Genomic DNA, 22,500 nt, shown 5'->3' with positions numbered 1-22,500 from the left:
GTGAGTGTGTGTGTGTGTGTGTGTGTGTTTGAGTGTGAGTGTGCGTGTGTGCATGTGTGTTTGAGTGTGTGTGTGTGTGTGTGTGTTTGAGTGTGAGTGAGTGAGTGAGTGTGTGCTTGATGTGCATGTGTATGTGCGTGTGTGTGTGTACTTTCAATACACATGCAAACACTGACTCACTGACTCACACTCAAACACACACACGCACATCACTCACTCACTCACTCACTCACTCACTCACTCACTCACTCACTCACTCACTCACTCACTCACTCACTCACTCACTCACTCACTCACTCACTCACTCACTCACTCACTCACTCACTCACTCATTCGCTCACTCACTCACTCAAACACACGCACACACACAGGACCGTCAGGGCAGGTCACATGTCGTCCCTGTGAGTGACAGGTGTTGCATTACAGCACGCTTCCTGGACCGGGACCCTAACCCTTACCGCACTGCAGTTAATTCACTAATCCCCAATCCCTCAGCTAGGAACGAGAGAGACACCCCAACCCACAGGCGTGTCTTCCCTCGCGCAGACTTCTAAATGCACCAGACCTGTGTCACAAAAGGACAAATCCAACATAAAAGCGCTGCCACTTGACATTCAGCTTCATAGTTTAAGTATCATACCAGGGCTATCACGTGGAAAACGATAAGTGGTTCATAAAACACACGCACGCTACAAGACGCAGGCTACATATTACGGGCTTGAAATACGGCTCCGAATTTCTGCGAGGAGATAATAAGTTTTTGAAAAGGAATAACAGCGGACGTTTGACTTGAGTCAGCAGTCAAGGGCTAATTATGCTTGGCAGGTACAACCGAAAGCCTTCCCTCGGTTTCACTTTCTCACAGAATGACTCGAGGTGGCTTTTAGAGGATGTGGGCGAAGCGCTCTGGAACAGGCGCGCGCTTCACCGCGACTCGGTCCGTCGGGTCTGGAATGCACCGACGCTGGCGGGGAACTCGCCAAACCCACGAGGCTCCGAATAATTAGGAAGCAGAACTCTGTCGCCATTGGTCTGTCGGGGGGGGGGGGGGCGGGGGGGAGGCAGCTGCGGAACGACACGCTAACGCAATCATCAGAGGCTGGTGCGCCGCACAGGGGCTTACGCCTGCGCCAGAGGCCGCATGCATCCCTCTGATGTGCGTCCCGGTGCTTTCGTGCGGCACGGGGCTGGGGTGGGGGGTGGGGGGTGGTGGGGTGGGGGTGGGGGGGGGACACCCCGCCTCATCCCAGGGATTAGTGCCGCATCCCTCCTGATTGGATTCGTACGGAGCGCCACTGAAAATCAAGGCAGCCTTGGAGATAATGACAGGTATCAGTGGGAGCGCTGGGCAGAGGAACGGGAGACAGGACTGAGCCCAGGCTGAACGGAGAAAGCCACTTCTCCTACAGGGGACAGCAATCAATCTGAAGATCTCGCACGGGAGATTGCTTCGACAACTTAAAATGGCCTGTTTTTCAGATGCAATTTTTCTGTAGCACTGAGATTCGACCCTTCAGACTAAAATGATATGCCCATCGTGCACTTCCGCCTCCTTCCAGTAGAGGTCACTGTAACCTCTTTCCCACCCGAACCACAGATCTAACAGATCAGAGCATAGATCCCTATACAGTATGTGCCATTTTGATGAAAATATTTTTCTTTCTCATATGGAATGGAACTATAAAGTGCACTTATCTACGGCTATCTATGACTCCTGGTTAGTCAGCAGTCATATCCCACCACTGAATAAAGAGGCAATGGAATACAAATCACCAAAACCATCTCCAGCAGCAGAGCTTTGACCCTGTTTGTTTCTGATGTAGGAATATTGAGCATCCCACAGTAAAAGACAAGCATGTTTCCCCCCCACTGTTAACCAAACTTAACCATAATATTTAAGATATTCACTCAGGTTCTCGTCAGTATCTGCATGTTTGTAACATTAGAGGTCCTGCTCTCTGAGGCGCTCGTATTAGACAGCATCAGCTGCTGGGGAAACGCAGTTCTGAAGCAACACCACATCCTGAAGGCAACAGCCCTGGCCGCGGAACAGACGAGCCGCAGACACAGCGTAATCAGAGGCTTACAGCAAGCATACAGGAGACACCTCAGCAGCGTGTGATTGTGAAAGCCTAATGCCCCTTCTGATGTCTACGCCAATGTGTGATGTCACTTCCCTGGCCTCGAGTCCTGAAGAAACCACGGACGACCCATCTCTCGTTCTGCCTTTCTGATTGGAAGAAGCTATAGTCACATGACTAACCAGGCATGTGGGAGGGCTCCCTCGGGGAAGAGGGAGGACAACATCAGGAGACTGAAAACGGCTTTAAGGTGTGGAGCCTCTCGTGAACCGATTCACAATCAAGCCGCTCTCCCGGGGAAGCTTTCAGCAGAGAAAGCCTCGCGCAGGCGATGATAGCTCACAGACCCACAGCGCTCATCCCAGCTCCTCTGTGGAGAGAAACAGCTCCGTGTACAAGCACGGCCCCCGGATACGACCCCGGCCAATCACAGGGGTCTCTCGTCCTCGCTGAGTGGCTTTTATTGCAGCGCTGAACACGGCCACGCTGAGAGGCGGCGAGTGCCATTTTCAGTCTTTGGTGTAACTCCGCTGGTGAGCGAGGACCCCAAACCCACTCTGGTGAGGGGCAGCCACTCCTGGACCATTGAACCGGACAGTGGGAGCTGAGTGGGCAACCATCGCACACGAGTGCCATCCTGCGGCAATAAAAGCCAGAGAGAGAGAGAGAGAGAGAGAGGGAGAGGGAGAGAGAGAGAGAGAGAGAGAGAGAGAGAGAGAGAGAGAGAGGGGGAGAGGGAGAGAGAGAGAGAGAGAGAGAGAGAGGGGGGGGGGAGAGAGAGAGAGAGAGAGAGGGGGAGAGAGAGGGGGAGAGGGAGAGAGGGAGGGAGAGAGAGAGAGAGAGAGAGAGAGAGAGAGGGGGAGAGGGAGAGAGCGAAAGAGAGAGGGAGTGAGAGGGAGAGAGAGATGGGGGAGGGAGAGAGGGAGAGAGAGAGAGAGAGAGAGAGAGAGAGAGAGAGAGAGAGAGAGAGAGAGAGAGAGAGAGCAGTACAAACACCCAGAATCCTCCACACAGGTGTGTCTGACTACATGACCACAGATCTACGCAGAGAGCGAGATTGGTTTTCGTATGGACGAGATATCTGAGGCTGAACCTGTCTGCAGGCTGCGAGCTGAATCATGGGATATACAAACAATAAATTATGTCGCGGGAGAAGCCCGCTACCGCTATACAGTCGAGAAAAATCATACGAATCAAGGGACCACTTGCACTAAACGACTAAGTGCACAAAAAAATTAATTCAAGACCAAAAAAATAAAATAAAAAAGACACCAATAAAGCATGTTACACAAAACACGAGCAGCTTCTAGCACTTTCCCTGCGTGTTTGTCTGCCGACGCGGTCGAGGCGTGTTTGTTTACATGTTGGGATGGCTCTGATGTTCCGCCTCTCGCAGGGAGAGCAGAGCGGCGGCGACGGCCTCTTAAGCATCGGGTTCCATGCGTTTTACGGAGGCTCGTAAAAGAAAAAAAAAGAAAAAAAAAGAAGAAGGAAAAAAGAACAGCAGCTCCCTTTCTCAGCGGGACTCTGGGGAATTGACGCTCGCTCTGACAGAAAGTGACGAGTGATAGTGGGAGGAATAAAAAATAAAAAAAACCACACACACGCGGTGAGGAGCCACGGCAGGCCCATCTGTAAGGTACTTTCTCACAGGCAGATGTCACGCTGTCACACCTGCCTCCTCGCAAACCATTTGCTGCTGCCTTCCTCATTAGCTGGCATCAAAAGTTAGCTCAGCCGCAAGGGTGGGGGGGAGGGGGAGGGGGGCAGGGAAGGGAGGGGGGCAAGCCCTGACAGATACAAGGAGCAGCAGACACATGCGATACTGTACCAGTCCCACCGAGAGCGTTCCTGTGTAGTGCTCTAACACATTACTGTCCACCGTGCTCTCAGTGCCACACTAAAGCACCCTTGCAGGAGAGGGGCGGGGCGGGGCGGGCGGGGCAGGCCCGCTGACACTGTGTGTTGTTTGTACACTGCTGACAGCTGGCAGCCGTACTGCTCAGTCAGCCCGAGCTAGCCCTGCTGCCACACACACACCTTTCTCTCATCCCTGACGCACATGCCAGCGGGAAACAAGGAAGGAAGGAAGGACTCCACGCAGCGGCAGTTTAAGAGCAGGGCGGCTGCGTCTCCTCAGACGCAAAACGAAACGGTTCAAACAAAAACGGAACGCTCCGTTCTCGCTTCCCCAGTCCCGCCGTCCGTTCGCTCGCTTGTGGCACACCTTCAGCGAAAGGCGACGCGGTCCTCTCCCTCTCTCGCCTGGTCTCATTCTCGCTTGTCGAAACATTCTGTCGTGCTTCACGGAGACGTTCCCTGTCATATTTTTATGTTCTCAAACTCCTTCTGAAACACCAAAAGCAAAGGACGGGCACGCCTCTTCTATCCAGCGCCGCAGTTCGCCTCCAGCCACCGAACGACGGGTTCATTCCGCGAAAAGCGTGGCTGACATTCCGTGGGCGAGCTCCCCCACGCAAGCGGTGGAAGTGGGAAGGGGGGCGTCCGTGCCCGGCTGGTGGCTGCCTTACAGCCGGTCCTCACGCAGGAGCAGCGAAGCCAGGCGGCGGCAGAAGCACTTCCAAACACTCGGCTTCGGCGCCCGCACCCGTTAGCGATCTCCAGCCGGCTGCCCGGTCCCCACACGCGATTTAGGGCGCCATTTACAAGGTGCGCAAAGTTACCGCACGCCCCGGCACGCCCCGACGCGAGTTTAATAGGATATTTTTTTTCTCTTTAACTACAGCGATGATTTGAAAACTGCTTCGGCAAAGCGCATTACCAGTGCATTGGTTAAGGATGCCAGCCAGTCGCCCCCCCCCCCCCCCCCCCCCCCCGGTTTCTTCGCACATTTCCATTTCACCTTTGCACTGAAACATAAACTAAAAACATCTCACCGAGAGCGCCAACGTGAACAATCACACTGATCATCTCTACCATCGATTCATCCACTGCTAAATTAGACCAGCGGCTGTGCTCTGGAAAAGATGCTTTACCTTCTCGATTCCCTGCGTTTTCTGCTGGGAAGTGTGTGGAAAGTGTGCTCCTTATCACATTGGCAGGACTTAACTGGTATATATACAGCACCATAATAATGTTTGATACACAAAGCAGAACATAACACACAAAGGAAACAAGCCAGCAGAAACGGCTGTATCTTTATGCGTCGGCCAAAAAAAGCAGCAGTCAGGGAACAGTTAAGTGCCTTTCCCAGACTCCTTCACACTCAGGCTTGAATGATTTGACAGGCAGCTCCAAGACAATTTGCATCCAAACATATGCCACACGCACACTACCGCTTAAGATGTTTATATAGGCAAGGAGAACAGGATTGTAATCCCCCCCCCCCCATTTTAAAGTATGCATCTAAACGGGGAAGAAGTTTCGTCACTACTTTGAAACAAAGTCGAGCGCCGAGCCAGACCTCACTGCGGAGCTGGCCCTAAACTCCGCAGGCCGAAAGAAATACGCTCTTGTACCCGCGGTCACGCGGACCGGTGGTGCCAAGGAGCCAGGCTGAAAAGCTCTCACTGTATGCGAATGTCATCAGAGTGCAGGCAGGAGCCAAGCCGGAGAGCTGGCCCACACACCGGGGCCCTGCTCTGCAGCTCTCCCAGACGCCGCCAACCAGAGAGTCAGCACACCAGTCCCCAAACCGAGTCCAGCCGTGCCAAGCCCTTTAAGGGCCGGGACGGTGCCAGCCGCTGCCCCCCCATCCATGTGAGGCAGGAAAACACTGCACCCACTCTGTCTCTGGTCAGACTTACGGGACGGCCACCCCCTCCTTGAGGGCCTTGTAAAATAAACCACACAATTCAAGTTTCATGGTGTTTAAGTTTCAAGTACCCCAGGCGTCCCAATATGAATGCCTCATAATTGTATCATTTTGGCAATATTTTTGCATTTACTGAAGGTCATAGTAAATATTAATTAAACATTTAATTGCAGTTATTAACCCAGTTATTTAGCACCACGCACCGAGCTAGTCTGACATGCAGCCAACTTTTTCTGTTACTGCACACAAATGCACCGCAAACAGGAAAGCGATCATGGAAACCAGAACCTGGTAAATAATGGCATCTATTGTGATGATGAAAAGTTACAGCGCCGTATGAAACAAACTCAAATGAAATGTAGGACTAACGTCATGTAAGAACGTTATCTAAGCAATGACACCTAAAAAAAGTTTAGGGAAAATATCTTAAGAGTCCACCGTGACCTTTGAGCACAAGTCATATAAAAATGGGATTTGTATCCACAGGACAGCTTGGAACATTTGAGGGCAGACAACACAGATATTTTTGTCATAGAGGGAAAAAGAGGGCTTGAGACTGCGGCACGGGGTGGGGGGTGGGCATGGGGGGTGCGAAGAGAACAGTCCTAACTGTCAGAGAGGACATGGGGTGGGAGGCGAGATGGGGGGGGGGGGGGGATGGCACAAAATGTTCCTGTCCCCTTCTGGTTCACTTTTGTTCAGACGTTGGACGGGGGGGTAAGGGCTGGGGCTTTCACCGCTTATCAGGCTAATTGGCTGAGTCACTTTATTCAGACCCGAACCGCCTCAGCTCTGACAGCCACTTCACCAAACCGGCGGCCCGTTCCAGGGAACTCGAGAGAGAGCTTCCTTTGTCCCACCTGTGGAATTTGCCAACTGGCAGCGGGTCTGTGCCGACAGGAGTCTGATTAGCATATGGCAGCCTCTCTCGATAGCCGGACAGACCCAGGGAACCACTGGCTGCAGGCGAGGGGGGGTGGGGGGGGGTGGGGGGCGGGTGTTTCCACTCGGCCCAATCTCATCATGAACCCGAGTGATTTTGCTTTTTCGAGGTTTCGGTAATCAAGCACCGGTAAAAAAATTCATGTGAAATGGTTGCAGGACTATCGCACTGAATACTGAATAATCTTCAGCCATTTTAAAAATCCTTTTCCATCAAAGGTCTTCTGCAGGACATCAGAGGGACGCGTGTATTTAAAATGACGGGCATAATTATTTTCTTTCAGAGAAAATCGGAATAATTTTAAATCAAAAGCAGAGCTAGTTGAGGACATCACTGAGATGTCCTCTCTTAAAGAGTCAGAAGGCCAACATGAATGCAGCTGTGTGTATAATGGTTTAGTTTTTTCATCACTATTTTTGCCGTTTCATTAAAATAGGGGTGACCGCAACCCTTTCTTTACCTGAAATGACCAAGTCCTGAAGCACATCAGATATCACACTCCTCAAAGACATTCAACAACAGAAACTGCACTAAATCACTGAGCTGAAATATCACAATAACATCTAAATTCTGCATTACACTGCAGCAAACTACTTCTGTGAAACGACAAATGGCTATAACACTCCACCTAGCTGGGTTTCTACATCATGTTCATAGGCTTAAATTAGCCCATAAAACCAGGTGTCAGTGGGTTCTTATTCAAAGGAAAAGAGGAAGAGATAGTAGAGTTGTTTTAAGAAAACCTCCAATAACATATCCAGATATGATACTGTAAGAGAAGGTAACGTGTGACTGAGAATAGCAGTTTTGATTTGTTTGATCTTTTTGGCATTAGTCCCTTGGTGGATTACGCTTTTTTTTATTTTGCCTTAATTCTTCTGTATACATTTAAGTTCATTAATATTTTCATGAATGCACAGAATAAGCTGTGCAGCTCCCCAGATGAGATCTTCACTGAACGAGAAGAAAAGTCCTTTACGGTGGCTGAATCCTGTGCTAGTGGCAAATCTAAAAATAAGCATCGCATGATTTTAATCCCCAATTACCTCTTTTAATTGCCCTCTAGAGTTTGCCGCGACTCTCGGTGAAATCCGACATCCACATGCTGAAATTTGACCTTGGCTTATCACCTCAACTCATGTAGTGTGCCCGCCTCTACAAGCATCAGTTAGCCAGTTAGCATCAGTTAGTATGATCAGTTGAATTATACCCTACTGACTGTTGGAACAGGGGCAGGGGGGCGCGGGGGGGGAGGGTGTAGTTTGGGGGGTGGGGGGGGGGGTGTTGCAGGTACCTGCTGGCAGTCGCACACAGCTGTGCTGCCCTGCTCTCACACAGACCGACAACAACCTCGGTTATCAGCTAACCTATGGGAGGCACCACATTGCCAACACACAGGCAATGGGACCGGTGTGAGTGTCATCCCAGGAAGAGAAAGCGTTAATTTCTCTCTCCGTTTCATCAATTCCCTCCTCCCTGTGCAGTCTCTCTCTCTCTCATTGGACAGAGGGGGTCTCACTATTTGCCACAGACTTATATTCGCCTCCCCCTCTCTGTCAGTCCTCAAAAAGGCTACCACATATTGCCACACGGTGTTCCAACCTCAGTTTCTCTCATATTGCCTCTTCAGGATAAAATAAAGCCACAGAGGACTGGCTCTTTAGCGGAAAAAAACATCGTTTAGAGCCCTACTTTCATTCAAAGCATCCAGAAAAGACCGTGGAATGATAGTGAAAGCCCTTGACCACACATATTGCATTCTACACCTTTCCGACACTCAGTAAAATGACACCAAAGTGCATTTTACCTGAGGCAAAAATACATAGTTCAGACCATATGAAAATAAACTGTGAAATATTCTTTTATTTGTTTTTAAATGATATTTTAGAATTATAGCCAGATGAATAACATTTAACAGCTGGATAATTACTTAACATTACTGAAAGAAACAGTAAAAACATTAGACACTTTCCGAAAGTTGGATTAATTCTAGGATTGTGTCCACATTTCTTTTAATCGCATCACAAACAGCAAACATTCTTCCAAAATCCAGTAAGCCACATATCTAAGACTAACCAAGGGACACAGAGGGATAGAAGCACAATGAAAAAGAAAAAAAAGACACTTCAAAAAAAGAGAAAGAAACTTAAGCCAGTGATTCCAAATTGTGCACAATGATTAAAGGGACAATACCACACAAGAAAGAAAAGGGGGGGGGGGGGTGCACCATCAATAGCTCCCAGCGAAACCTAGGACTCCCATCTAGCAGCAACAAGTCAAATGCAGAAGGCGAGGAGGGGAAATGGCTCTATCAGAGGCTTTGAGGGGAACAATTCAGTTCCTCTGCTCCCCCCTCTCACTGTGCAAAAGACAGCTCAGCCTCCAGAGGCAAAAAAAAAAGAAAGAAATAAAATACATTTTTTTCAAAACTGCCAGAAAAAGTAGCCTGCACACAGCCACCCCTGTCACAAGACAACCACGAGAAATGAGTGAAAGGTGAGGAGAGAGGGAGAGAGGGAGTGAGAGAGAGAGAGAGAGAGAGCACACACACAGGGAGGAGGGAATCGATAAAACGGAACAAAAACAACACCGCAGCCTCCGCTCTCACCTGAAATCAAACGGGACGATTCAGGTTCTGTCCTCGCGCGAGTTCGCCTCAGTAACACAGGCAATTAAAAGCACTCGCCACGCACACCTTTGGGTCTCAATCAATAGAGGTTTGGAAGGATGGGGGCGGTTGGGGGGTGGCGGGAGGAGGGGTGGGGGGTGTTGTATGGAGGTGGGGGTGTGAGAGGGAGGATTGGGGAGGAGGCTGCAGCCTTACATGCAATTCTCAAGGGGGGCTTTCTTGCCAAGGTTTCAACTGTGGGTTTGTGTTTGTTTTTTTTGTGTTTTTTTTTTTTAGTCGGAGGTAGAGGCAAATCAGGGATGGCAAGCCAAGACTGACACAACAAAGAGCGAGCGAAAACAAAGGAAGCATATGGCTGGAGCGGCAAGAGCCTGTAAATTAAACATAAAGAGGAGATTAGATAATGAATGTGTATTCACAGGCAGGGGCTCAGCCCGGGGTGGGAGATACCACTGTGGGGAAAACGGGGAGATTCACCCTCTCACAATGTTATTACCCGGGGCAAAAAAAGTGCCGGTGCAGGGGCAAATTAATTTTGAAAATGCTCCTTTTGAACTCTCTCCATACCAGACAGAGGCAGGGAGGGGAAATTATCTGTTATGGGCTGTTTTTGGAGAAGTGCAAGGAATGGTGGCTTCCCCCCCCTACAGAGTGGGACCTTCCATTCCAAATTCACCAGCTGCTGCGGGGCATGTGCAGAGCTGGATTTCTAATGTTAATAGGATTATCATCTCCTCCCTCTCCCCTTCTCTGACAGCTACTTGTAGGAGTGCTGATGTGACTCGCTCCATTTTGAGGTGCTAAGGTCCAGTGCAGTGATTTATTTTGTTTTTTTTTGGTGATTTAAGGAATATTTCCAAAAATCTGCGGTTCTGCTATAATCAATAGATGAACAGTATGGGTGCATAAAATACAACCTTTAAACTTAAGGCTTGAGAGAGCAGCTGTCACACACACACACACACACACACACACACACACAAACACACAAACACACACACACACACACACACACACACACACACACACAAACACAAATACAAACACACACACACTACTAATCATTAATATAAGCTGAAGACAGTGCTCATTAGGCTAGGCATATTCAGGTAGCTTACTCGGTCGTCCACATCTGCTGTGGTTATACCACGTTTCTGGGCAGGACGGTGACACAATTCCAAGAGGCAATGGTGCAGACTGTGGGCAAGCCAACACAAGGTGCATTTGAGATGTCCCAAAATGTACAGTGTGTTCCTTATGCATGAACGAGGTCAGCAGTTGTCCACAAAATGCACTGATCAGCCTGATGACTGATAATTATCTGCACTACAACCACACATAACTACTGCTGGTTCAGTAAAATTCAGTTCAACACATGATAAATCGACCTGGGATTGAAATTCAGCTCAAGCGACGTGAAATTTAATAAAAAAAACGTTACATGGGAGAAAAGAAGTGTAATGTACACCCGGTATGTGGGACACACCTGCGACTGTTCATTCCTCCTGCCACAGCCCTCTTTAGTCACTGTGAAGGAGTACTGCTTATTTTATCAAATACAGTGCATTCAGTTTTTAGCCAACAACACATCGAGCAGTATAAATCAATGAATAAATACCAATTACGTAATATAAATCAGTGAATCAGCTACTAAATTAATCAGAAGCGATTAATAAAAAAAAGTGATTATTTTGACATTGTGCATTTTGAGGCACCGGCAAAGCCCGGTACCTCTTTAAAACGGAGATCTCTCTGACAGCCCCGGCTCTGCCAATCAAACGCAGCCAGCCAGCCAGCGTCCTGCCGGCTGCTTCCAGAGCTCTCACAATGGCAGATGACAGGTTTGGCAACACAAACAACTTCCGCGGAGATTAAGAGAAGTATCCTGGAGCTCGCAGCGAGTCGACAACATGAGACAAGACGCAGGAAACATGAAGCGTTTTTTTTCTTTCGCCCCCCTACCCCCCCTCCTCTCAGCTCTTTTTTTGTGAGATTACACAGAGAGATCTCCCCTCCCCACCGCCCCCCCCTGCCCCCCCCCCCCCCCCCCCCACAAAGCGCCAACCAGCGGGGCCCACCGCAGACAGACTGCCGGCACCCCCTCAGGAAGGCTGGCTGACATTTGCATTCCCCTTTCATCACAAAAAAAAGATTCGTACAGGCTGATCTTCAGCGAAATCAGTCCACCTCTCACTTGAATTGCGGGAAGATTATAGATTATTACGGTGTGACGGTACCCCTCCCCCCCCTCCCACCCGCCCCCGTCCCTGCCACTGAAGTGCACGGCTATCAGTCACTAACAGGATTCCCCCACTGCGAGGCTCAGAACCGCGGTGTACACAGGTGACATTTCGTTTCTGACATTTCTCTCCTTCTTCTCCGACTCGACCGCGGAAGACGGCCTTCCCTACCGCCAGAGCCTCCATTTTGAGCCCTCTGCACCGCGGCGGCCTCTCGGAGGTCCCGTGAATCGGCGCGCGCTACGCTAGCACGCATTCCACGCATTCTCCTCATTAAAGGGGTTAAAAAAAAGCCCCAATTCCTTTCACACCGTGAATGGACGGGCTACAGGAAGCACGGGCCACTGCACTGGTGAGGCGTCTTATTCTGTGGTTTTTGCAAGTGAGACGACACGCCAAATGTACTGCATGCAAACACGGTGGTGCGCTCTTCCCCAAAATGAATACCGTCCCCCTGATTCCCATCCAAATGTAATTCCTGGAAATTCTAGATGGTCTTACATCTGCCTTTCAGCAGCATTTAAACAAGGCTGGCAGTTAACTTTTGTAATAAGTATCAGAGGCCCATCAGGCAATTGACATGAACTATCGATCCCAATCGGACCAATACTGTTAAAAACCTGGCTGTGTTGCATCTGAAACTAGCAATGAAGGAGCACCTGCAATTTTTGTTTTGTTTTTTAAGCTCTTTGATTTTAGTTTGGATAAGAGAACTGAGGAAATAGTGATTGAAATGACTATCACCCACAGACACATCCCACATTTTCCAACCGGGAATAGCAATCCAGTTACTCCACTATTGGCTCTGAACACAGGGAAGTACTTAGTTCAGGCAAACCAAATTAGCCACAAAGGCAGGGGTATTGCTCTCGGGCTGGGGGGGGGGTTTGGGGTGGGGGGTGTGTGGGGGTTTCGGGTGACACATGGGCAGGTCATATTAAGGGAGGGTGGTCACCATGCCAGACCACGCAGCTGGCTTTATCTGAAAGCCCTATCAGGTGACCGTGTTGATAAAATTATAGCGCTCACGGCCGGTGTCTGGTGAAGCAATTTTAATCTGGCTCCTTATAATGTAACTCTCTGAGTAACTTCACATTAGACGGTTAACATGAGATCGGGTTCCAGGGTAAAGAGCCGTTTCCACTGGCCTAGCAGTGAAAATCAAGGCTTTTGTTACAAAGAAAGTCCTAGAGTTTCAAGTGCCATCAGCGATTCACTGACAGTGCTGGTGAGGTTGGTCCAAGGAATGTAAGAAATACATCAAAAATGTTAAATGCTTTTTTTTTTCTACTTATAGTTTCATATTGTAAAATTGTTACATTAACACTCACCTTCATTTTTAGTCTCAGATCTGGTCATGAGGTTTGGGTTAGACCTGAGTATTATCTTATTTCCAGGAAGCAAATGAACTTGGTAACCTGTGCAGCCACAGACGGCATCTTAGCCCTGAACACAAAATGGCTATAAAAGTGGCTGCACTTGTTAAAAGGTGGGTACATTACACAGCACACTTGTAATATAATGAACCGGCTCAGCCTAGAAATTACACGATCGGAAAAGATCACATAAACAGAAGCACAAACAGAGAAGAGAGTTATCTAATCTTCAAAAATGTGAAAAGAGAGTTTGGAAACAATTTGTGTTTTGTCCTGTACCAGGTTCCAATGATGAGAGAAATAATAAGTAGGCCTAGTATCTCTGCAAAGTGGGGCTCGACAGATGTGTTTTGAAACATGGAGCTTGCTGCCAGATGATCCGTGATGACACTTAAAGCGAAAGCAAGGCTTTCTGTCAAATAAGAAAGACGCTTCCTCAAGGAAAGTGATTGGTCTTAACATTTCATAGGCAGTAATCCTCTGAATTAGTGAAGGCATTTACCAAACTGCTGAGTGATATATTTATAGCACAGAAAGTGCCACCAAATGTGTTTTTAAGAGACTACAAGGCTGCCAAAGACAGAATGATGAGGTTTCCATTAGGGGAGCACGGAGAATAAACTCACAGGAGGGGGTGAGCAGGCCAGCAGCCGCCTCAGGCTTATAAAATGAGCAGTGGCAGAGAGCAGGCTGAACCAGAGCACTTCAGCATGAAGCCTACAAACCCAGCACTGCCCGCACAGTGCTCCTACCCACCCTGCTGCAGCACACATACGCGCGCGCGCACACACACACACATACCACACACACACACACACACACTCACACATGCGCACACGCACACACACACACCACACGCACACACACACACACTCACAGACACACACACACACACATACCACACACGCAAAACTCATACATACACACACACTCTCAGACATACGCACACACACATACCACACACACACACACACACTCTCAGACATACGCACACACGCACACACACACACACACACACACGTACATGCACACACACACACTGCAGGATCGTATTCCCCATCCTTTCGCACCTGCTGTGCTCTGCTGGCAGGTGTGAGTAAAATAAGCTTCCCTCATTAACGCTGCAGTAATCTGTCACTGTCTCATTACTGGGCAGGATGGTGTAAATATGACTTCAAAAGGGGCAGGAGAGCTTTGGGATCAGGGGCTGGACAGCTCTTTGTGGGACAGGTGTACACAGCAAATTGTATACTGTTTGTGTATATGTGGGAGATGAAAAGAATTTGTGTGTGTGTATGCTTGTGTGTGTGTGTGTGTGTGTGTCAAAGAGAGAAAGAGACAGAGAGAGGGAGGGAGGGAGAAAGGGAGAGGGAGAGAGAGAGAGAGAGAGAGAGAGAGGTGTAAACCGCAATACTGTGTGCGTATGCATGTACGTGTGTGTGCGCGTGACACAGAGAGGAAGGTCAGAGTGTGTGGGCGTGTCTCCTCAAAATATATCTCCATACAAGGCTCTCAGGGTCCACCTGAATGCACAGTCACTTCAGGGCAAAACTATTGATCTGGACTCAACACAACAAAGAGGTTTACATGATACCTAAAGCTTCATAATCCACTGCTGCAATATCCTGCTGCACCTTTTATTCCAGATCATGTTCAACAAAATCCAGGCCGTCTGCTATCTGAAGAAGAATCATAATTAGGCGACAGTCTAATTGGGGCTCCTTTATCTGATCACGGTTTTTGTGCTAAAGCTTGGCTATCTTAATCCTGGGGGATTTACCCCAGGAGCGGCAGTTATCGCGCAGGTCTGCACATCGGCTTCGCCGGGGGGAACGCGGAGGTTCGGGAGCAGGGAGCACAGGCCCTCGACCGGGGGGTGACCGTGAGGGTAACAAGCCGCAGCGGCAGGGTCACAACACAGCAGATTAAATTACCGGCCTCGCTCGCACCGCACCGCACTGCACCGCACCGCACCACACCACAGCACACCGCACCGCACCGCACCGCACCACACCGTCAATCTGGAGCCGGCGACTCATCCCCCATGCGACGCGACTCCGCCTAATCCAATTAGCGCCAGTGCAGAGCAGGGAGCTCAGAACTGCAGGAACCACGGGCTATTTTCTCTCCCAAAAACGGGGTAGGAGACCTCGGGCAGGTCTAACGGCGGGCGTGGCGGGCACAGTGGGCACGGCGGTCGAGATTCAATTACCGCCGCGGGCAGGAGACGCGCTTCGGAATCTTGGCGGTCTCGTCGTCGCCGACCAAAAGTTCTGGAAAAAGGAGCCGTCCGCCAGCCAATGTATAACAGTGAGAATGCACCCCCACCACCACCACTCAAAGGCTACTGCCCATCACAGGCTAAGGGAGCCTCAAATCGAGAGGTTCCACAGGCAGTGCACATCAAAGGCAGAATAAATTACACGCACCAATGGGAACGCACTGCTCTACCCAGAGAGACGCAAACTCCCAGAGGCAGGAAAAGCCACGGAATCACCCAGTGTTCCAATTCCCAGAATCCTCCGGTACGATGCGCCATGCCCACAAAGACCCCACGCACTGCCAAACAGGCACCGGCGATGGTGTAATGATGATGATGATGATGATGGCCGCAGCGCGCTGCCAAAGCTTCCTTCAATCAAGCAGCAATCAGGAGCTCCTTGCACACGTTCTTTATTCCCCATCGCGCTCAAATCTGCCGAGTGGCAGCGTGCTTAACTGCCGAAGTCTCCAGTGGCTCACGCCGCAGCGCGCAGTCGATGGGGATTACTATATTCCCCTTTCAATCTTCAGACAGTTGCATGGCTTCATTATCGAATGCGAAAAGAAAATGAGCTCTCGCTGTAACCCCGAGGTCTGTGGTCATATTAGCTAATAACATCCACGGGTCTTGCATAAATGCAGAACAATTATTCGATTCCCATATGGGATTTATTACAGTCATTATCCTCCTAATTACAACAAATATTGAAGCCATTTTGACTGCTTTCGCTACTTCAGTGGCTGTTCTCATTAGTGTCGAGGCTTTCATTATTTTAATTTCGTTAAATAAGACTAACGCTAAAGTATACTTAAGTATACTTGCTTAATTTAATTCAGGAAGCATGCGGTAGGCAACAAGCAATGTTGGCTGTAAGGAAATGCAATCTTGCCCAAGCATTCAGCATTTGCAGGAAGTCCAGCCATGCCCCTCCAGCTGCCACACCTGACCCAGTCAGTGAATTGGGACAGTCAGGTGGGTAGTGTCAAGGACAAAACATGGACATGGAATACCTGTATTCACACTCATGCGTGCCACAGAGTCCATCTGGTACCATCACATTACATTACAAGCATTTAGCAGACGCTCTTATCCAGAACGACTTACACATTGCATCCATTTATACAGCTGGATATACACTGAAGCAATTCAGGTTAAGTACCTTGCTCAAGGGTACAACGGCAATGTCCCACCCGGGAATTGAACCGGTGACTTTTAGGTTACAAGAACAGTTCCGTACCCATTACACTACACTGCCGCCCATATACCACCATTATATGCAGCCATTTCCTTCATACATTTTTATGTGCATTATCAGTATGGGAACCCCCTTCCCCCCATGCTGTGCATAGAGGACGCTCCATTATTGAGCCCGCAGGTAAAGTGACACTCCAGCGTGGGGGGTGCTGGTGCACCTGTACAGCCAATGAGAGCTGCTGGGAAGGGGGGGGGGGGGTGTGGGGGGGGTACCAGGACAGGTCTGGGTACAGCCTCAGGGACCCCAAAGCACCGGAGGCCCCCGCCCCCCGTGTCATAGCGATACACTTAGTCTCAGCCAGTGCCCACACATCAGGCACGGGAAACCTGATTTAAGGGATATTGCAGCGCTCTTCTCGCCCCACCGAATGCAATTGTGACGAGGGGGATTATCTGGTTTTATACCGGCTAATCTACTTTCGCGGCGCGGAGGGGGGGAAAGCGCACCCCGGCAATGCGATTTAGGCACACTGTTGCGTCCGCGACCGTGCTTCTGAGGCACGGGGGGGGTTGGGGGGGGGGCTGGGTTGATCCCACCGGGGTCCCAGAGCGTTCCGCGCCACGCCGCGCTGCTTCGCTATCCCGTTCCTCCCAGCGCCCGAACGCTGGCACCACAACACAGGACGAGCCGTGGCACAGCTCCCCTCCTCTCTGAGCTCAGGCCCACTGAGCCCCGCTCAATGGACAATCCCATTAACAGGGGGAAACGGAGCCTTTAAGGTTACTCAAGCACCAGACTCACACTGCGGAAAGTACTCTCAGAGCAAAAAAATCCACAAAATCAGTTTTGACACAAAAATAAAATGTCTGTACTGACACAGGACACAAGAAAGAAAAACAACAGATCCACATCCTAGGCCTCTAGGCTCAGCACACAGTGATTTTCAGAGCGTCACCCACATGAACACATGGTCACCATGGCGCTGTCAACCGGGCGGCTCACAGCCAATCAGGAAGCAGCGACCACACAGAGGCTTGCCACATCCAATGGTGTGCTTCATTTGTCTTACTGAGCGTTAGTGACGGGACACAGGTTTTGCAAACCCAACAGCAGGTGGAGACACCGCATTATGTCCATCGCTGATTATTTTAAAAACTCAAAAGGCTTTACTCTGCAGAGCAAAATGCTAATCAAATTTGTGAGCCACTGATGAGAGATTATAGCACATCATGAGTCTCATGAACACTCACGGTCTCATTACAACTTTATAGACACAAGCGCAGATAGTTGTGATTCCACAGATTTGATCCGGCACCACAGCTAACCAAACATTATTCTGGGGAACATCATCACAAAATTCAAACAAAGGGAGCTTAAGTGGATGTGAAGTGCGGAGTGTATTTTCTTGCTTTGGACCACAAACCCCCAAATAAATCCCCATTGGAAAGCCCGCAGGTCTATATAAACACCCTATCTAAAATACACTCAATTCATTGACATTTGAAAAACATTAGCAGGCACCCGCTGTCCTTGTTCTCGGCAAAAACGCTAAAAGTATAATTTCATTTGTTCTGTCAACAACACCCATGAGAGACGCAGCTCTATGCTGACTGCATAACGCAGTGCCAAGTCTCCAAAATGGCCTTCGAGAGGTCCACCGAATTTCACAGGACTATTCAAGAGATCTGAACAGGAGGGAACGACGCAGCATCCTGCTCCCCGGTCGACCGTTTTTTTATTTATTTATTTATTTATTTATTTTTTTAAAACCCTGCGACTGCAGAGCACGCCTCGTCTTTTTTAAAAAGGCGCCTCCATCCCTCATTTCCACTTCTCCTCGGGCTGGCAGGGAGGCGCGGCGGGTCGCGGGCGCTCGTGTCAGAGCGCCGTGTTTGGGTCTGAGTCAGGGCTCTGTTTACCGAGGGGGAGGGTGTTTGAGCAGCTGTTCACAGCACGGCGCAGGTGGCCGTGGCAGGCGCTGCTAGGGAGCGTCTGCAAAGTGCCCCCCTTTCTCTCTCCCTCTCTCTCTCTCTCTCTCTCGAGCCCCGGAGCACGACGGCAGAGTCGCGGAGAAGGAGAGAACAGGCGGGAGGCGTGCTCAGCGCTGCCGCGGGCACACACAAGCCCGCGGTGACACCGGATAGTCGCGAGGCCATTAATCATTCAAGAGGACGATGTCACCCGCACCTTGTTTACTCAATTTGATGCAATGAAATGCACAAAAGCGGGCCGGCCCCCAAACACTGAGTAACATCTGCAACCGCGCAGCCGCTATTATTGACTGCCTTCTCTTTACCGAGCGTAACTTGATTAATTAGCTGCCGTAACGCATCGCAACGAGCTCCCTGACTCGTGATAAACTGTCTGTCACAAGATAAACAGGTGACTGCAATGTCACAATTTCACACGTTGTTTATATTTCCAAGATGAGGACTATAGAGAGAGAGAGAGAGAGAGAGAGAGAGAGAGAGAGTGGTGAGAGCAGGGCTAGCACACTGTGTCCTGAGGTCAGGTTAATTTCCACTTAGCGTGCGCTTGTGATGAGTGTATGTATGCTTGGGGGGAGGGGGGGGGGGGGGGGGTTAGGGGGGTCAGTCACCGAAGGAAGCTGCTAGCATGGGCAAGCTGTTTCCATGGAGACAGGCGCAGGCTTGATGAGCAGCAGGAGGGAGAGTGTCAGGAAGAGTGAGTCTCCACCCCTCCCCTCCTCTCTTCTCCTCTCCCCTCCCCTCCCCTCCCCTCCCTTCCTCTCCCCTCCTCTCCTCTCCTCCTCCCTCTACAAACAAGGCAAAGATCTTTATCCCCCCCCCCCCTCCTCCTCTCAAACAGCAAATGCTCTCATTGTGACACAGACCCCAGCGGTGTCCCTGGGGACCTGAGAGCTGGGGTGGTCGTGGCCTCCAGAAGCAGGGAGGCTAGATGAAGAGCTATCCCAGCAGCACTGGGCCCACTCCTCTGCACTCCTCTGTCTCCATGGCGATCCAGGAGGATCCCGTGTGACTGAGGGCCCAGTGGCTCTCCGTCTCTGAGAAAAGACCCACCGGAGCACAGAGCTGGAGAACAGGAGGGCAGGAGACAGGCTAACAGAGAGTGTTTAATTACAGGACAATCCGTCACCATCTAGTAAGACCCACTCAGCCAACGTCTTGTTTGCGCATGAAGTGAGTTTGCACTCGGACAAACAGAAGTACTTCCCAGGTTTCCAGAGAGAGGCCAGCCAGCCAGCCAGCCAGCTCCAGCCCCCCGGTGAAGCCTAGTAACCGCATAGCTACCTGTGCAGCAATAGCACCAAACAGACACTTCCAGCACAGGATGATGAAAGCCGCAGCCTGGCACACAGAGTGACTGGGAGGCTTCAGCTGTACTCTCCCCCCCCCCCCCCCGACAGATACGGCTTTCAGAGATATGACCGCGTGCGTTATCTATAAAACAGACGGAGATAAGCAAAAGGGCAGCCCTCCCTCTCTGCGACACCGTGGCAGGGAAGCAGGGGAGGGGCGGCCGAGGGTTGGCTTGGACCTGGGGGGGGGGGGGGGCAGGGGGGGCAGGGGGGGCAGGGGAGGCGGGTGCACTGCCAGAGGACAGGTAGCTTGGCAACAGCTGGTGGTGCGATAATAAGTTCAGGCGAGGTGCGGCTCTGAGAAGCAGCGGCGCTTTTCCCCCTCTCCGAACCCGCGCCGCAATCGCATTAATCAGCACCCAGCTTGACTCACACCTGCAGACGCCGCGCCACGGCAACACGTCCCTGTCACCGGGAGAGTCACACGCCCTGCTGACATCAGAGCCCAGCTACGGCAGGCTGCTGCTACATCAGCACAATGAAAAGGAACCGTGGCTGCTGGAGGCAAGATGGAGTCTGTGGATAAATCTCTGCGTTCTCTAATTCTCTCAGAGAACACGGCTCTCTTAACTAAATCCACGGAGTCAGATTTTTAGCCCGTTATCAGCTGTTTACGTTACATAATTGTCATTAAACGTCTAACATTTAACACCAATTTGAAAATGCTTTATACAAAAGAGTCATTGTATATTTCAAAACAACCAGCAGGAAAAAAAAAGTGTCACAGGATGGACAAACTGTACACTAAGACCACGACCACTATGTGGCAGGTTTCTTAATGCTTGGAGAGGCTAACCGTAAACGTCCCTTGGCATTCCCTCCATCAAGTTGCCTTTGGAGTCTATAAGGTCCACAAAGGGACCCTGCAGGGCCACCCTATCAGGGAGAGGCAGGGAAAGCAGAGGCCACCCTATCAGGGAGAGGCAGGGAAAGCAGAGGCCACCCTATCAGGGAGAGGCAGGGAAAGCAGTGGTGGGAAATTACCCAGCTTCCATCTCACTGAATTCCGCTCTGAGAAAAACCTCAGCAGAGGGCCCCACTGGCTCAGGTCTGCTGAGATCTGCTGAGATCGCTAAGGAAACCGGAGGATAGTATGCATTGTGTAGGGCGAATTGGGGGGAATAACGAGTGCATGAAGTCGTTTGAGGCTTCTTAAGTAAAAACTAGGCAAACCCAAGTGAGCACGCTGCTCAGCTGCTTGTTACAGAACGCTTTACAGGCCTGACCATTATCAAGGTATTCCCACAAAATCCCGCTCAATCCCATTAAACACAGGTCAGGAGATACGGTCCAGGACAGCGTTTCTATTCCCACACAGATATGAGGGATCAGAGTAAACTCCCACCCATGGAAAACTTCTTCCTGGTCCTCGAGATGGCAGGTTGCCCAGTGAATGCACACTGAGCACCGTGGACGAGATGTGGTGAACCAAAAACTCATTTAAAAAAAACCTAAACGCAAAAGATATTCCACTGGCGTGAGGCCAAAGGCATTATGTGGCTTTGGGCTGGGTGAACTGAGCCATTCCAGGCCACTGAAGCCACTCCAACCAGGCCTGGGCTGGTGTGGAGACCCACTGGGAGGGACTGGATTCACACTGAGAATGGGAAATGGTGTGCGTGTGTGTGTGTGTGTCAGTGAGTGTGTGGGTGAGGTGTCTATGTCTGTGTCTATGTGTTGTGAGTGTGTGTGTGTGTGTTGGGGGGGTGTAAACAAACCACAAAGCAACAGCATTGTCCTTGAGAGAAGGTGGATTTTCAAAAATAAAATTTCACTCGTTCTACTTTCACACATTTTCCTGGGAAGACATTTTAATGAGAAGTCTTTTAATTAAGGAATAAGTCCCTACTCAGGGAGAAAATGCTCAGTATGACTTCAGATCATATCTTCAGAACAGAATAATGTCAGATAAAGGCAGAGGTCTGTTCTGAAGTTACAGTATAATGCACACAGTTACTAGGAAAAAAAACGGAATAACTAATAAAGTACTTTAAATCAAATCAAATCAATTGTATTTTATTTGTATAGCGTTTTATTACAGAGGCCTGTCAGAAACACGCTTTGCAGAAAACTGGGCAAAAAGCAGGTCTTAGCCCCCCAAAAAGCCAGCCGTATTTCTGAGCATCGTTCAGTTAAGAGGGTTCCAACGCTCAGTCGCGCGAATATCGCGATGTCAGGACGTTCAACGCACTTTTCCCAAACAGCGAGCGGCAGCAATCAGACCCATTCTGCCTCCGTGTGTTTTTCTCCCACTCATTTTCGCGCTCTCAAGCAGGGGCTCGGGAGGTAGGCGGGAAAAAATAACAGAGAAAGGGTAACAATGCAGAAGCTGATTACCGCGAGGATCTGAGGGGGTCCTGCCCCCGAACCGCCGCGCGAGGGAAGAGAGGGACCCCGCTTTTCTTCCGGCTCGAGTTAATTAAAGGTCCCCCCCCCCCCGTCTGGGACCTTACCTTTCTCTGCCTCCATCTTGGCTCTTTAGATAAACAGACAAAGAGGAGGAGGAAGGACAAAGGGTGGAGGAGGAGGAAGGACCGGGGTGGGCTCTTTTCTCCTCCTTGCGTCGCAATCAATGCAAATGAGCGGTGGAGAGGGCCGGGGCCCGGGGCCCGGGGCCCGGGGCCCGGCGCAGGTAAATGGGCCGCCTTTATCAGCTGG

At 50.2% G+C, this 22,500-nt stretch overlaps 1 protein-coding gene across 2 annotated transcripts in view; it reads right to left on the bottom strand.

Moving 5' to 3' along the window:
- Positions 1-22,500, bottom strand: part of gse1 (Gse1 coiled-coil protein) — a 285,225-nt gene that overhangs the window by 224,853 nt on the left and 37,872 nt on the right. The window contains exon 1 of one of the 2 annotated variants that reach the window (XM_035395073.1): positions 9,408-9,513. The exons of the other annotated variant lie outside the window; for it this stretch is intronic. The gene's annotated coding sequence lies outside the window, so the exon portion shown is untranslated. Of the gene's footprint in view, positions 1-9,407; positions 9,514-22,500 lie in introns of those variants that run through there. 2 annotated transcript variants of the gene reach the window in all.

The sequence above is a fragment of the Anguilla anguilla genome, chromosome 16 (genome assembly GCF_013347855.1).
Source record: "Anguilla anguilla isolate fAngAng1 chromosome 16, fAngAng1.pri, whole genome shotgun sequence".
Taxonomy (NCBI): Eukaryota; Metazoa; Chordata; class Actinopteri; order Anguilliformes; family Anguillidae; genus Anguilla; species Anguilla anguilla.
Note: the sequence above shows the minus strand (reverse complement) of the source record. Positions and strands in the feature narration are given on the sequence as shown.